Genomic DNA, 17,488 nt, shown 5'->3' with positions numbered 1-17,488 from the left:
TGGCTGGAGATACACCTGTCCAGGATGGAGGAGCTGCATCCCAGAGCTCCCCAGGCACTGAGCACACACCTGATTCTAGCCTGAGCACCTCAGCATGGATGCTCCAAAAAAGGGTTTTTCTTTGTTTGCTCCCTCCCAGCACAGGAACCCCAGCCCGCAGCTTTCCTGCTCATTTCGTTTTCAATGAGTGAATTAGCAGGCAGCCAGCTGACTTGAACATCCCCTTATCTCTGCACCAAGCTCGCTGCCGAGGATTTGCATAATTTTAATCTTTCCCACCAATGAGCATGAAAAAATGAGTTTTCCACTATTTTATCTCCTATTTGTGTTCAATAAACAGAGCTGGCGGCTCTGCTCGGGGGGTTCACACTGGGAACAGCGAGGAAGAGGAGGGGGAGGTTCCCATCTCCAGCACTCAGCCATGTCAAGGGTTAAACCAGAGGGGGAAGGCTCTGCAAAACTGCTCCACAAGCTGCAGCTGGAGATGGGATTGAAACCCAAATTTCCTCATTCAATCCCAGCTGTTTTCTCCAGAGTCCCTCTCCCGTCCCCCAGCTCCAGCTGTCCTTCCCATCACCAGGACCTTTGGTTTCCCTCCCAAGAAAAGTTTGCTGGACTCACCCCAAGCGCAAAGCTGCAGATCCCAGGAACATCAGGGCTCCAGGGATGGGGCGGGAAGAGCTTGGAAAAACGAGGTCCCACCTGGAGGAGCCTCCTTGTGCAATCACAGGAGCCATGCAAATGTGGGGACACGCGGAAAGCTGCCAACGCAGGGCTCCAGGGGTTTTGTTTTTAATTAAATGCCTTAAAAGAAAAGCACACCCCTAAATATTTCAGCTTGTCTGTATTGAAATAAGGCACTGAAAAGAGAATGGTGCTGCTGCACCCTTTAAAACATTATTTTGGGCAGCACACAGAGGCAAGACATGCATTAGGATTACAGCTGGAAATCAAGGCTGCTCTGAAGGAAAATGAAATGCAGAGAAAACTGAGCCTCTCCCTGCTGGTTCCCATTCACAAGCAGAGTGCAAGGTACAAATGTGGAAACACTTTTTAAATGTCTTTCCTCCCTGTGGAGCCAAGTGCAGGTCAGGGCACACCCCAGCCAAAGGCAGGGGCACATCTCCACCACCTCCAGAAAACCTGCGCTGGCTATTGCACCCAGGTGTTGCAAAATGTGGAATATGTAAAATTCCCTTAAGTAAGAATGTTCTTTGATGTTTGGCCTTTGTATGCTTTCAAGCCTAATCAGCAAAAAAAAGGGAGATTTAATCCACGAAACAGAGTAACAAACAAGCTCTAAGTGATATCCAGGTGTTAGAAAAACAAATTACTTGCTGGTAGAATTGCCTTGTTAAAGTTTAGTGCTGGACATGCTCCTCATGATCTCAGAGCTAGAGGGAGGTTAACAAAGCTTGGAAAGGAGGATGTACCACTGATAATGGATGCAAAGAATGCAGAATTTACAGGCCACAAGGACATCTGGCAGCACTCCAAAGATAATGAAGGAACTAATAAAGCCAAGTCAGCAATTGTGCTGAAATCGGCTCCAAGTGGGTAAAGGGGAATTCTGGCAGGGGCAAACCACGACCATGATGTTTGTGGGCAGCTCAGGGAGGGCCCAAGGGCTGGTTTGCCCCAAAATTCAGGGATTAATGGCAGTGGGGTGACTCCCAGGGCTGGTCCCCACCTTCCTGGGGCTGTGGAGCACCATGGAGAGGATGGAACATGGGGTGCAACGTTAATTCCAGCAGCTCCAAGGAGCCCATTCCTGCACCTCCTCCCACTGATCCTGCCCCCACACAGCCTCTGCCACCACCCATCTGCACCCAGAGGTGCAATTACCTCTCTAGTTGCGCTTAGGAACCATGTAATCTTCCAAACCAAGAACATAATTAAAGAGTCCGAGTGCTGCGGGATGGAGACCTCGCTCCTGCCACCACTTTGATCTTCTCTAAAAATTCCCCAGCACAGCAGCCCCGTGCCAAGGCCAGCTCAGAGCCCTGGGTGTCCCACCAGGGCAATGCCCCTAAATGCCCCCATTTGCCCCAGGAAGGGTTTGCCCCCCTGGGAACCAGCCCTGCTGCCCCTGGGGTTCCCCAGGGGTCGCCTGTGCCAGGAAAGGTTAATTCAGATTTAACTCTAATGCGCTTTATCTAACCAATTTTAAAGCCTTGGGTAGACAGGCTAATTGGGAATTAAGGGGCTTTGATGAGCACTGCTCTCCCAGCAGAACCAACGTGGAGTTGCACCCAGTTCACGCCAGACAAATCCAGCTTCCAGGTGGGATGGAGAGGCACAGGGAAATGGAAATTTGCACAAGGGAATATCAGAACCCCAAAGAGTTTTCCCCAGAAAAGGAGGTGGAGGGACAAGAACAATAACAGGGAGCAGGCAGAGGGAAAAGAGAAAAGCAAAACCCAAGTCTGAAAGAGCCCTGGGGGAGAGCCACTCGCCCAGACTTGCTGTAATTACACTCCTACTGTGGGTGCCTTGGCCCTCTCATAAAGCTGCAAGAAGGGAGGTGAAATAAATATTTTTTTAAAAAAAAATATATCCTGAAGGGTCAAAACAACCTTTTAACTTGTCAACTAACAAGTTCATACAGGACTGCAAGCGCTGCTTTCCATAGCTCCCAGGGAGACACATCCAGAGCAGCTGAGCTCAGGTCCTCAAACCCTTCCAGCTTTTCTGAGAGCCAGAAAAACCAAGGTAAAGGTACTGGAAATGGGCACAGTGATCCAGGACTGTGGTGGTGTTCACAGGGGTTTTAGGATGAGGGAAGAGATGAGGATCTGGCTCCGTGTTTCAGAAGGCTTGAATTATTATTTTAAGATATATATTACATTAAAACTATACTAAAAGAATAGAAGGAAAGGTTTCATCTCAGAAGGCTGGCTAAGAATAGGAAAAGAAGGAATGATAACAAAGGTTTGTGGTTCAGCTCTCTGTCCAAGCCAGCTGACTGTGATTGGCCATTAATTAATAACAACCACATGAGACCAATCCCAGATGCACCTGTTGCATTAACAGCAGATAATCAATGTTTACATTTTGTTCCTGAGGCCTCTCAGCTTCTCAGGAAGAAAAAATCCTAAGGAAAGGATTTTTCATGAAAAGATGTCAGTGACACAGCACAAGAACCATGAGCTGCAGCCCAGCTCCATCACCCCACACCCTTCCCTGCTGCCTTCCAGCACACGAGTTTCCACATCCTTCCCTGTAATTAAACCCTTCCCTGCCAGCACAGATCCATGGCCCATTCCCTCTTACCTTTGCAAATGGTTCAGCCAAACCCAAGCAAATCCCCAAGAAAAACATTATTTTATTTTATTTTATTTTGGAGCCCTGCTCCATGCAAACCCAGGGCTGGCACAGCTTTAGCCTGAGCTTGTCTGGGCATTGCCCAGCAGCCAAAGCACAGATGGAGCTCCCACGAGGCAGGCAGGGAAGGAAAAGCCAAGGGACCCCACAAGTTCTGCCCTCACTTGTTGTTTTACAGGGAAATTTCGGTCTGCTTTGATATAACCTTCTCCTCCTGAGGCTGCTCAGCCCATACAGAGCCTGCAAGTAACCAGGGAGGAAACAAAAGCAGCATCCACAAAGCTTCTGGTGCTTATTTCAGTAAATCCAAACCTTCCTCAGCTCCCCTTGGCTGCCTGTGCCAGGTCTGGACACCATCCATGCCACCCCAGCGTGAAAACAGCGGCACAAAACTTCCAAAAAACTCACTTTTATTGCTTGAAGTGCTGGCCTGGGGGATGTCCAGCACAGCTCAGGCTGGATGCTCCTCTTCCCTTGACTTTGAGGCTATTTTATGTGCCCAGTGCACTCCTTCCCAGCCAGAATCCACCTGAGGAAGGACCAAAGGAGTCTGGAGAGCCCTGGTGGTGCTGAGCCCCTGCTCTGTCCCTGCAGCCCTTCAGAGCAGAGCTGTAAAATCTGGGATTGGTTTTACAGGTCTGTCCCTGGTGCATCTGTGGGGACACACGTGCAGCACAGCCCAGGACAAAGCTGATTTTCAGGTTCTGAAGCGATCAGAGGAATGCTCCGACGAGGACTTTCCTCCGCTTGGTCTCCGTGTTTTTCTTTTTTGGCTCCTTGCGCAATATTTACAAGGGGAGAAAAGGTGTCTGAAGCAGCAGCTTATAAACACAAGCATTTTTGTAAATCCTCCTCCCACTTCCAAGATTGTATCAACAAAAGAAAAGAGGAGGCAGAAAAAAAAAAAACCCAAAAACATAAATAGGAGTTTCACATTGACAGAGTCTCTTTGAAGAACTTTCAAAGAGCTCCAGTACCTGTTCTCCCATTTGATTTTGGTTTTTTTCAGAATATCTACAGCGTGTTCCTCCACGTACCAAAGGAATCCACCAGCCCAGGTCCCTTTCCTGAGCTGGAGGAGAACAGCCCTGGCTCTGCAGCTCTCCCAGGACTGGCAGGGGTTTGGGCAGTCCAGGACAGCCAGAGGGAATTCCTGAATTCCGACACCACTGGAGCTCATTGCTCTGGCCATTATTGATATTTGCCATTCCCAACTTGTGCCACCATCACAGCAGAAGATGGAGGCCAAGAAGAAGAAGGAGAAAGGCTGGGCACACCCAGTTCCCTCCATCTTGCCCCCTGAACCCCCATACCAAAAACCCTAAAATCTACTTTTCCACCCCGTGATAACTTCACTATTATTCTACATAAACTGTTGTGGCTTGCTGATCTTCATCTAAGGTTGGTAATAATCAAACCCACAGGTGTTCTGGGCTCTGTGCCAGGGTCTCTGAGCCCCCTGGCAGGGGTTTGGGCAGTCCAGGACAGCCAGAGGGATGTTCTGGATCCTGGCACAGGGTGAGGAGGGAAGGGGAAAAGATCAGGACCCAGCACTGCCAGGCAGCACTGCTGGACAAGGGCATTTCCATTATACCCCATGCCAACCCATGAGAATCAAATTCCCACTTTACCCTTCCCACGCTGCCCAAATCTCTGTGCCTCAGTTTCCTCCCCTGCTCAGTGAATAGAGGATGCTGAAGAGCTTTTTAACACCACCAAGTATCTAATTCACTGAAGATGATTAAGTGCCTTAAAGATTTCTGAAGGAGCCGCCATAGGAAGGCATTAATTTAAATATCTAGTGGCACAGAACATAATGCCAGGCAGATTTCCTTCCATTCTTTTACAACAGCTTAATAATCCTCAAAATAGTTTCATTGTTAACACTCCTGTTGTGTATTTTATTAGGGCTTTTTAAACTGTAAAGTAAGGTAAACACTCCACATTTCCCTAACACCTACCAAAGAGCTTCTGAGAGAGAATCACTTAAATCTTCACAAAAACCGCGTGGGGGGACCAGCCCTGAGCATCATCCCCTTTTCATGGAAAATCCTCCTTTCACCCAGGATCCTGGGAGGCTGAAGGGCAGCAGGAGGCTGGTTCTTCCCCCAAATTCCAGCAGTTATTGCCTCCTTTTCTGCCCACAAAAGCAGCAGCACACAGGGTACACCTTGCTGGCAGGGCAAGGGCACAGCAAGTTATTTATCTTTTAAACCACGGAAAGCCTGGGGGTGTTAAAGCCTGTCCAGACCCACAGAAAGCAAAGTGCACATGTCCTCCCCTTGATGCCTGGCACTGCCAGGTGATGCTGGCACTGTCTGCCACCCTCGAAGCCCTGCTGCATCCCCTGGGGAGGCCACAGCACTCGTTATCTCCATCCCAAAAATGCAAAATGGAGCCATGGAACACCCTGAGCTGGGAGGGACCCACAGAGATCACCCAGCCCAACCCCTGGCCTTGCTCAGCCCCAACAATCCCACCCTGGGCATCCCTGGGATGTGTCCAAACGCCCCTGGAGCAGAGCTACACCAATGCTGTGGCTGGAGAGGATGGGAGATGTTCAATTTCTAGATAAAGCTCAGGTGGAGATAAGAAAAAACCCCAACAAACAAACAGGTTTGGCTCTCTTGGGAGGGAAAAAAATAAGAAAAATGAAAAAAAATAAAGTTTTCTAAGGTCTACAGTGAAAACCACCCTCCCCTCCAAGAAAATACATAGAAAGGAAAATGCAGGATCAGCCAGAGCTGCTGATGGAGAGGCCCCAGGGTATAGTCAGCTATTGAAGTTTTGCAACATAAAGCCTAAATTATTTATTATTATTATATTTTTTTTTCCTAGAAAAAGAGAGGAACAAAGCATCTCCCTCCTCAAAAGTTAACAACTGTGCGACATCATCTCCACATTGTCTCCCTGTTTTATCACCACAGCACAGCGCCGAGCAGATTCCACCCCGGGGCAGGCACAAAACCACAGGGCCACGGTTTCTAATTATACCCTCTATTCTCAGGGAAATGGTTTATTTATTAGCTCTTTGAGCTTCCCTTTCATTCATCCTCAGCCCCAGTCCCGGCAGCGAGGGGCTCTCGACAAGAGGAAATTTATCAGGTTTTCTCCTTTTCTCCCTCTCCACCTTCCCTGCTCTCCCACCCAGGCTCTCCCTCCTCTCCCCACTCAGCCTCATCACTTTTAATTCAATAACTTGCAGTATAATTACTCCGTAATAACACCATTATCTTAACATTTACTCAGCAGCTGTGATCCCCTTACAGCGAGGCGAGGAGGGAGAGGAGAGGGGATCCTCTGGGGACAGCGATGGAGAGGGGCCAAAAATCCAAAAATCCAAAATTCCCCTCCCTGGATGAGCCAGGGAGGAAGGGGCAGTGCTGGGGGGCTGTGATATTTATACAAGATTTATATTTATATAAGATATTTAAACAAACAAGCCCAGCCCCTCCATTCCAGTTCCTCTCCTCAGCATCTGAACCAAGGTCTGCAGTGATGGGGAAACCTCTCAAACCCACAGTGAGCCCCCAAAAAACTCCTAGAGTCATAGAAACAGGCTGAAAATGGGAAAATGGGTAGGCAAGAGGGAAAGAGCCACTGGGGAGACAGAATTGTGCTTTCTGCAGTAACAAAGAGCAGCATCTCCTGCAAAGCCACCTCTTTAAACACAAATATCAACCACCCATCCATCACCCCAGCCACCGCTGCCTGCAAAACTGGGTTTAATTTTTACTCCAGAAACCCTGCAGAAAATAATTTTCACATCCCCATAGCACATCTGGTAAATAGGGTAAGAAATTCTTCTAAAGCCAGACACTAAAACTCCAATAACTTGTGCAGCAAATGAGGCAGAGAACAGCCCATTTAGCACCAGCCAAGCCCAGCTCCCAGCCTGCCTAGAAAGGCAGAATTTCACCCACAAGCTTCACCCAGCCCTGACAGGGAGCTCAGGTGTTGGCACCTCCTGCCTCCCTCGCTGTGGTATTTAAAATCATTTATCCCTCACTCTGAGATATTTAAACAAACAAGCCCACTGCATATTTAGGCAGAAATGTTCCTACATGCACCGTTGAAAAAGCAAGTTACTACAGCCCCTGCTGAAGGCAGCAGGAGTTTGAAGCCTGCAAGGTGAGGTCAGGCTTGCAGAGATATCAGATCCCAAAATCACACCCGAAACTGAGCGCAAATGCCAGCGCTGAGGGAGAATTCCCACTCAGATGTGTCTGTTTCACACACAGAGGGGTAAACACCGTTTATTTTGATCGATTATCCATCGTGTGATGCGGAGCTGTAATTCCATCAAGCCATCAAAGTCATTTGGCAATTATATAAATCACGGCGGGAACGTGCAGGGGTTTTGCCGTGTGAAACCCAAAATGGCATTTCCTCACTTTCTATTGCTGCACGCTGGCTTGTTTTTTTCAATAGTGCACAAGCAGATTATTTTGCTTTTCAAATTTGTTTACATGCCTCTCATACCCCAATTCACTGGGTATGCCAAAGCCAGATCCCATCAGCATTAATCAGACATTTTACGCCGTCCTCCCCTCCACAGGAAATTTCCAAAGCAAGCTCAGAGTGAAACGCAGGCTGTGACGAAAATCACACCCCTGCCACCACAGCCCAGCCCCCTGGAAATGGCTGAAAATCAGCAAAACCCAGCCCTTGTGTCACTCATGTGGAAAAGGAGACTTCCCATTTGCAGGGATGCTACAGGGAGCTCTTGCCACAGCTCAGGTTTCATTATTTATAATATTATATAAACCCCGTGCTACTGCACAGATCTCGTGCACAGACATGATTATATGTGTGTGCATTATCATAATTAAACTCACAATAAAGGGAATCAGATGGTTCATGATGCATTATCTAGAAACTGTCGCTGAGTTTTTACACCTATTTAGTTTGAGTTTAGTGGAAGTGACAGCCCCCAGCTCTGGGACACTCCCAATGGCAGCAGCTGCTCTGCAGGCTCAGATTCCTGAACATTCCCTCCTTATTCCTCTCCTGCAGGAGCTGGGCAGAGGAAAACCCTCACAGAGCTCCCTCAAATCCATCCTCTCCAGCCAGAATGGGAGCAATTCCCAAAATCTGGGCAAAAAGCAGCAAATGTGGAGCCCCACTGGTGTCAGTGGGCTCAGGCTCAGCTGCAAACACATGGAAGAGAAAAATCATTCAGGATTTGCAAGAGATGATGGCAAAATTATCCCTACCTCCAATGGCAGCAGATTTCATTTGCTCCTCTGCTCTCCCAGCCCAACAGGGAACTGCCCAAGCAGAGCTCCACTCAACTCACTGAGATTATTTGCCTTTGGTGGTTTTCTTTCTTTAAAGACAAAAATAAATCCAAGCACTTGGCTTGAATTGTGGGCCCTAAATCAGTATCCATAATCTGACTTTTAAAGTTTTTGGGGGAGAAGAAAATGGGAAAGGAAAAGCCATTCTGAGCTGTGGGCTGAAAAGCCACCCAAGATAAACTGAAAAAAGCACTAAACATTGAGCCATTAAGTGAGAGAAGACTACAACTTTGATGTGACACTTGGCTGTTTGCTGGCACTATAAACTATTGCACACTAAAAAAGTTTGTTAAATGCTCCATAAACTTTAACACATTGCTGAAACACTTTGAACTGAGGATTTTATTTGGTTATCCACAAACCACGCTTGGTTACAGGCAAGGAACAGCAAATGCAGATTTTTCTCAAAAAAAAATTCTTTCACTTTGAAGCAGTGAAATGAATACAGGTAGATTTAGGAATCTGTAAGAAGGCACCCACATTTGGAATTTGTAAGATTTAGGAATTTGTAAGAAGGTCTGTGTTAGGAGAGCCAAAGCCTCAAACAGGGATTGAGGGTTTTTGGGGTTCATCTCTTTTCAGTACCCCTGACCTTTACATTTTTAGGAACAGCCAAGTCCTGGATATTAAGCAGAGCCAGGAGAATGGTGAAGCACTAGAAGAGTTCTGCAAATCATGAGGAAAATAGCACAGTGGAGTCCACACTCCACCTTTTCTCTGCGTTTGCCTAAACTTGCATTTCCAGAGCAATTCCAGATCTAAACCAGAGTACAGCCAAGAAGCAAAACTAATCTTAAGAAAAAATCCCCAGAAGTTTAAATATTAATGGTTATTCCTTGCCACAAATAAAAATGTGTCTTTCTCCTGACTTTGGCATTTTCTTCCCCAAAGCAGGAGGGAAGGAAATCAGCTCCCCAGAGTGGCAGCAAGGTGTGAAGCACAAGTCACCCACTCCCATCACCTTGAATCCACTGAAATTTCACAAATTTCACACTGGACCTGAGACACCTGCCAAAGGAATTTTTTGCCCAACAAAACTTGCTGAAAACCCTAAAATTTCCCACCTGCCTCAAGCATCACTGGCTTTGCATAAAACTAAAGCTACTTTTAGCACCTTCCCTCTTCAGCCCAATGGAAGGTGTGCCCTGCTTGGGGACAGGGATGGATTTGGATCTCTCCATCCCAAAGACAGACTGGGATTGGCACCAAACCCACCTGTGCTGGCACAGGGGACACAGAGTGACAGCCACACCCTCCTGGCACAGGGGCTGCCGCAATTTCCTCGTGGTTTACAAGGAGTCGTTACGGCGGAGAAGCGCGGACAGAAATTCATTCTGAATCACAACAGCACCCGGGGCTAAATCACTCAGAGGATGGGATTTACACATCCCCACCTCTCAGGGCAGTGCATAAAGCAGGTCTGGGGCCATCACTCACGGGGGATATTGCTCTGGAGCTGCTGTCAGAGGTGTTTCATGGCCCACGAGCGGGAACCGCGCTCCACCCTCAGAGAGAAATGGACTCGTGGTAATGGACTGCGATTCCTTCCCTGCAGGCACAGCCCTGCCACCATCAAACACGTCAGGCTGCAGGCTCTGGTGATTCATCGAGTCCTGCAGCACCCAAAAAGCAGAGCTTCGGAGGAATTACCTGTCTGGGTGAAGCTTCTCCTTGATCCAAGCCAGAACTGCTTGGCACAGAGCTGGCACAGAAGAGAACGTGCCCATGGCTTGCTGTGCCATTCAAATATCAAATCTAGAAATGCTGGAGAATTTCTAGATTCTCCAGCATTAAATAAAATAATAAAATCAATAAAATAAATATTAATAAAATAAATGAAAATATAATAAAATAAACAAATTTTATATAAATATATCATATTTATAAATAGTATGAGATATTTATAATATAAAATATATTGTTATAATTCTATAATAATATATTATATATTATATATATTATATATATTATATATTATATATTATGTATTATATATTATATATTATATATTATATATTATATATTATATAATATATAATATGTAATATAGAATGTAAAATATATATTATATAATATATTATATATGTTATATATTATATATTGTGTATATTATATTATATATTACATATATTATGTATTATATATATTATATATTATACATTGTGACAATTTAATATTCATAACAATAGAAAATATTTATAAATAATATAAAATTTATATAATATATTAAAATAAAAATAAATATAATAATAGATAATAAAATAAAATATAAAAAATCAAGTTTTCTCTCCTCCACACATACTCAGTGCTGTAGGAACAAGGCATGGATGGCACCAGAGCACTCCCAGAACAGGACCCACTGCAAAACCAGAGCCCTTCTCCAGCAGGACAGAACCCAGCTGGGCAGCCTGGAGCACCTGGAGCTCTGCAGATCCTTTCCAGCCCCAGCCATTGTGTGACTCTGATTTTCCCTCCCTCCCCAATTCATGCTTGGGGCTCCAGCCTTCAGCTCCAGAGCAAACACCAGGTCTTGGTTAGTGACATAATCCTCTGAATCCCAGCAGCTCCCATTTCACAGGACACAGCTGTTCACTTCCCTGCACGCACTTTTATAGTCACTTCTTCCCTCCTTCCCCCCCTCCCCCAGATTTTTTCTGCCTTTTGCTGCTAAAGTTAAATAAACACATTTTCAGGATAAGAGTTGTAACTTCATCCCTTATTTTTCATTCCCCTGTCATCTTCAGACCAATATTTAAAGGTTTTGTGCCCTCAGAAACCTCGCAGACACCAGGTTTGCCGCACTGCCACGGCCCTTGGCCACCACTTTGTTCAAAACAGAGAATAAAGCAAAATTCTCAAGGCAGTTCAGCACCTTGGCATCGTGCAACACAAGGAAGGACCAAAGATCCCACAGTCCCAACACTCCTCATTTCATCTTCTGCAATACCATCCTCATCTCATCCCAACATTCTCCCCATTGCGCGCGAATTTCCTGCTCCTCCTTGCTCCAAATTTTCTCAGTTTCTGATGGAAAAGACGCAAAAAATATCCTGAGGGTTCCAACATCCTTCCCACATGGAACAACCCCAAAAAAACCACAGCCCCCCAAAAAACCACAGTCCAAAAAAAAAAAAAAAAACCAACCCCAAAAAACACAGCCCCCAAAAAACAGTCCCAAAAAAACAGTCCCAAAAAAACACAGCACCAAAAGACACAGACCCAAAAAACCCACAGCCCCAAAAAAACACAGCCCCAAAAAAACCCCTAATTTCCTACTCGTTCACTGAAGGAGATCAGCAGAAGATGCCCCATGTGCCCCTCGAGAGCTGCCAATCCCCATTTGGTGACCTCAGGGACAGAGATGCACAGGGCCACGCAAAGTACCCAGATCCTGTCACAGAGCATGGGGAGAGGCTGCTGCTTGCTTCCTTAAGTAAAGGATGAAGTTTTAATTTAAGCTGATCTCTGGGGAGAGAAGAAGGTTTTTGAATCCATAGGAAGCAGCAGGGAATGAACTGAGTGACCCCGAAGCCAGGCATGAGCAAGGAGGGTTCCCAGGGGTGAAAAAGCTGGGGGGACACACCAGAACCAGATCTGCTGTGGATTTTTTTCATCCCCTGCTCAGGACACACACACACACACATTTCCCCTGTGCTGCCTCCCAGAGCAAACAAATGTCATCTCTTCGGGGAAAACTGGAAAGAATATTTTCTTCCCAAGCCTTGCAGCCCCTCTGAACCTTCCCCCTCTGCAGCTTGCCCCTAATCCCCAAATTCTCTCTCTACCTGCGGGGAGAGCTGAAACCCAAGCCGTCCCCTCCCCCAGCCCTCCAACCACACTAATCCATCAAATTCCCGGCCTTGCAGCCCACCCCCAGCCCCGACAGCAGCAATCCTGGCACCAGATGTCCACTGACAAAGGCAGAGCCAAGCATCAAAAAGCAATTGCCCATCACCCCTGTCCCGACGGGGCTCCGGGCAAAAAAAAAAAAAAAGCAGAGTTCAAAACCCAAGGAGCAGAGCAGCATCCCAGCATCTCTCTGCCACTCCCACCCCTCGCAGGAGGGACCACCGCCCTCTCTGGGGACATGGGGACAAAACTCCAACCGCCTCCGAGCCCACCGAAGGGTTACAGCTCCCCTCTGGCATCAGGGATTTAAACCAGGGGTCACTGATAGAAAACAAAAGGGATTTTATTTAAAAAAAAAAAATAAAAATAAATAATCAAACCCTGAGCAAGACATCTGTGCTGTGTCCACACAAGGCTGAAGCTGCATTAGCAGGGACTTTGTTGGAAGAGCGCTGCTCTGCTCCCGGCACCCTCCGCGCCCTGCCAGGGCTTTGCTGGCCAAACCCAGCTCCAGATTGGCCATCTGGATTATCTGGTTTAGCTAAACCTGAGTGCCAGCCCGGCCTTGGAGACAGCACAGCCATCTCCAGGGATCTGCTCACAGAGACAGGTGCAGGGCAGGGTAATTTCCACTCCACACCCTCAAACCTTTCAAACACACAAATTTTTTACCTTTTCTCCCTTTCCCTTCAGTTTAGTATATTGCTTCCAGTTACTACATCAGCCTCCTCTGTCAAGTCCTGCTGGCTGTTCACTCTCCCAACCTCCATCATCATTTCACAAATGCAATTTCGAGCCTTCCCACATTTCCCCCGGAGAAGAAGAGACGTGTGGGCAGGCACAGCCTGTCCCAGCCACACAAGCTGGGCACGCCAAAGCCATCCCCAAAAATCTGTGTTAAAGGAGCTGGGATCAACACCCAGGAGAGGAACAACACCCCGTTTCTACAGCTAATTAATTACAGCAATATTCCTGGCTGGCTTCTGAAAGGACTCCAGCTGATGGTTGGGAGCATCCTCCTCCCTGCCACCCACGCTCCCTCCTCCTCCTCCTCTGCCACAAATCCGGGGGAAATTTGAACTGTCATTTTCCCTCTCACACCCAGGTTTAGTGCTGCTGCTACGGCACCATTTTATTTATGGTATTGCTTCTGCCGTTGTAACGATCCCACATAAATTCCACGTCCCGATTCCCCGACAATACAATACTTGCTGCTATTATAATAATGATCCCATCTGAACGGCACAGGTGCCATTATCAGAAAATCTGTTTGTAATAGGGAAGCAACTGTAAAAAAAGGCATTACACCCAAATGAACTACTTAAGGATTACCATAACCAGGGGCCTTGCCTCAATTCCCTCTGCTGCTTCCTGCCTGCTCAGAAATAGAGAGCGAGTCAAAATTAGCAGGTAAGTCATCCTGTGATTTGGGAGCTGCTGCTGCAAACTGAGCACTCTGTGGCTTCATCACACAAATAAAATCTACCTCCGCACAGATTTAATAAAGAATTTTTGCAATGCACTTACTGAGTGCTAACGAGAGCACTAATCAGTACATGGAGAAATGGAAACACACCCTTACCACGCCATAAAAGTAACCTGAAAATAGCAAGGAAGGGCAGAACAGCTCCTTTAAGAACCCAAACTCACCCAAGTCCACAAGAGATCATGCAAAATTAAGGCAGAAGTCACTTCAGAAGTGGCATAAGAGACAAGAAAAATCAAAGTTTTGTAGAGGTGTGAGTTTCACAGACCTCAGATCTCCATCCCTGCCTCAGCCTGTGCACGTTCGCAGCTCCCAGGTGCCTCCTGATTCAGGAAGTTTCACCTACCACAACAGTCATTACTCCTACAAAGGAGTTCTGGAAGGGCAGCTACTCCTTCAAAGAGAGCTTCCAACAGATGTTTTCCCACCGTCAGCACTCGAACAAACTCGGTGTCTCACACCTTCCGCAGTCCCTAATTTTACCAGTCCATTCTTCGCACCCGCAAACGCAGCATGAAATAAATTCACATGTAACGAGATTGCACTTCCCTGGCGCTGCAAACTCTGCCTACTCCGACAGCAAAGGAACAAAATGCAGCCAGGGTTCAGAATCTCTTCAAACAGAGGGCAGAGGATGGCTGGGGGGGAGTGGTAATGGGATGCAGTGCCTTTCATCCCCAGGTGAGCCTCACACCTCAGCGCAGGTGAGCAGCCTCACCAAGCTGTTACTACACAGAAGGCAGCACGAAATGAGGATCCAGCTCTCGGCTGAGCGGTGTGTTTTGTGGAGATAAACAAAACTCCACAACTTTCGTGAAACTTGTAAAGCTGGTATGTTTATTACAGCTCTGGACGCATGTGGGAATTGACAGGTGTACCTCTGGGGACTTCAGGTCCCTTTTCATCCCCCTCTCAAACACATATGCATACAATTTCACAATAGGTTCATACATTTAATTTTCACAAATTTTGCATGACATTTGCCACTAGTTCGTCTTTATCAGAAAGAATTCTTAGGTCAGGTTGACCTGCTCTCACAGCAGTCTCTGTCTCTCTCTATCACCCTCTGTCTCCCCCCGCCCCATCACAGACATCTTTTATGAAAAATCCTTTCCTTAGGATTTTTCCTCCTGAGAAGCTGGGAGGCCTCAGGAACAAAATGTAAACAATGGTTATCTGCTGCTGTGGAGTGCAACAGGTGCATCTGTGATTGGTCTCATGTGGTTGTTTCTAATTAATGGCCAATCACAGTCAGCTGGCTCAGACAGAGAGCTGAGCCACAAACCTTTGATTATCATTCCTTCTTTTTCTATTCTTAGCCAGCCTTCTGATGAAATCCTTTCTTCTATTCTTTTAGTATAGTTTTAATGTAATATATATCATAAAATAATAAATCAAGCCTTCTGAAACATGGAGTCACATCCTCATCTCTTCCCTCATCCCCAGACCCCTGTAAACACCATCACACCCCTCCCTTATCTCTGTCCTTCATTGAAGCAGTTTCTCTGAGCTTAGGCTTTTTGCAGTCACACTGCACAACAAACTATATACTTAAAGATCCACATTCCACCTAAATCAAAATGGATTTCTACTGGTGACACCTCTCCTCGCTTTGGGCCGGATGATTGAGCCACGGCACTTCAGCTCTGTTCACCGCCGGACCCCAAAGCTCTTCCCAGACCCCAAAGCTCTTCCCAGCAAGGAGCTGCGCGTTGCCATTCCCATTCTGCAGCCAAGGAAGCCAGCAGATTGCCATTCCCCCAAAGGCTGTTTTTCTGGCACGCTCCTTAGAGATTAAATCTAGTGAAATAGCTTTGCCTTACAAGAATCTGTACCCACAGGGCACTCAACAGCCAGGGTAAAGAAGGTGTTTGAAACTTGCTGTGATCAAGGTTAAGAAACATAATAAAACACCGTATCCTGCTTTTCCAGCTCTTCGGGGTAATGAGGGATTTCCTCATGTATCTGCCGCAACTGTCACCTTCGCGGGAATTTAGTACTTAACACTAAATTCACTCTCTCTCTGCACACCGAACCTTCAGCGGGTTTATTTTGGAACCTCCACCTCCCAAAAAAAACCCCAAAAAAACAAACAAACAAAAAAAACCAAAAAAACCTGATGCACATCTCTTCCAAGTCACAAAAGTATAACTGGGCCTCCTTCTCTGGTTTCAATGCCTTTGATAAATCCCTGCTTTGGCTGCAGGAGGAGGCTGCAGAGCGGAATGGGAGGGGATGTCTCACTCCCTGGGCTCTGCTCGGACTCGGCAGGAAAATTTGGAATTATTCCCCGGGAGATGCTGTCCCTCTTCCTGCGCTAGGGACCAACAACGATTTCCCGTGGAGATGAAAGGCAGCGATCCCTTCCCTGCCTCTCTCCGGAGCCGCTTTGGGAGCAGGAGCGCGAAGGAGCTCGGCTGCAATCTGGGGATGGACGGAGGAGGGGAGAGGAGGGGATGGAGAGGATGAAGGGGAGAGGAAGGAAGAGAAGGGGATGAAAGGGAGTGGAGGGGAGAGAAGGGGAGAGAAGGGGATGGAGAGGAGTGAAGGGTATGGAGGGGATGGAGAGGAGTGAAGGGGAGAGGAGGGGATGAAGAGGAGAGGAGGGGATGAAGGGGATGGAGAGGAATGAAGGTGAAAGGAGGGGATGAAGAAGATGGAGAGAATGAAAGGGAGTGAACGGGAGAGGAGCGGAGTGAAGGGGAGAGGAGGGGATGAAGGGGAGTGAAGCCCCCTCCTCCAGCCCTCAGCCAGCCAGAGGAAGGAAGAGAAAGTGATGAAGGGGACGAAGGGGATGAAGGGGAGAGGAGGGGAGTGAAGGGGAGAGGAAGGGAGAGAAGGGAGTGGAGAGGAGGGGATGAAGGGGAATGAAGGCCCCTCCTCCAGCCCCATCCCACCGCCCCCAGCCCCAGCCGGCCCAGCGAGGGGGCGGCAGAAGGCACCAACCCCCTCCCGAAGGCTCCTTACGCAAATCACCGAGAGGTGCTAAACCAGCCCTGATTCACCGCGAGGCAGATTTCTCACTCCTTCCTTTTTACCCCTCAATAAACCCCGAGCAGCAGCGCTAGCCCCGAAAATGGCAGGGCTGGCTGAGCCCCACGCCAGCAAACACCGGGCTGGCTCCAGAGCAGGAAAGCGTCTCAGTGCAGGTGGTTTGTTATTCTCAGAGTCTCTTTCCAGCAGATGTTCCCCTGTACCATGTGTGGCAATCCCAGTGCGCTTGAATTTGTGATTTTTCCTCCGCTAAGTGACGTTTTCAGGAAAAGGGAAATTAAAGGATAACAAGATGCAGCTATAGAAAGACAGAGCTGCACAGGCTAGAGAATTCTCTCTCTTTTTTTTTTTTTGGAGAAGAATCATAATGTTAATGTTAGAAACCACTTTTCATATATAGCAATGATCAACTTAATCTTTACACTTCTTTCCTTAGCTGCAGGAGAGTTCTCCAACAACGAACAATATAAATTTAAATTTAATTTCAACTGTTGCTATAACTGCCTCCAGTCAGACCAACTGCTGCGAATTCAAG

At 47.2% G+C, this 17,488-nt stretch overlaps 1 protein-coding gene across 7 annotated transcripts in view; it reads right to left on the bottom strand.

The window, feature by feature from the left end:
* The window catches only part of PTPRS (protein tyrosine phosphatase receptor type S), a 148,367-nt gene that overhangs the window by 109,123 nt on the left and 21,756 nt on the right, over window positions 1–17,488 (bottom strand). The gene's annotated exons all lie outside the window — the stretch shown is intronic.

The sequence above is a fragment of the Melozone crissalis genome, unplaced genomic scaffold (assembly GCF_028551555.1).
Source record: "Melozone crissalis strain CALT ecotype California unplaced genomic scaffold, PUWL_Pcris_2 ptg000088l_1, whole genome shotgun sequence".
NCBI lineage: Eukaryota > Metazoa > Chordata > Aves > Passeriformes > Passerellidae > Melozone > Melozone crissalis.
This window is presented reverse-complemented; position numbering and strand designations above follow the sequence as displayed.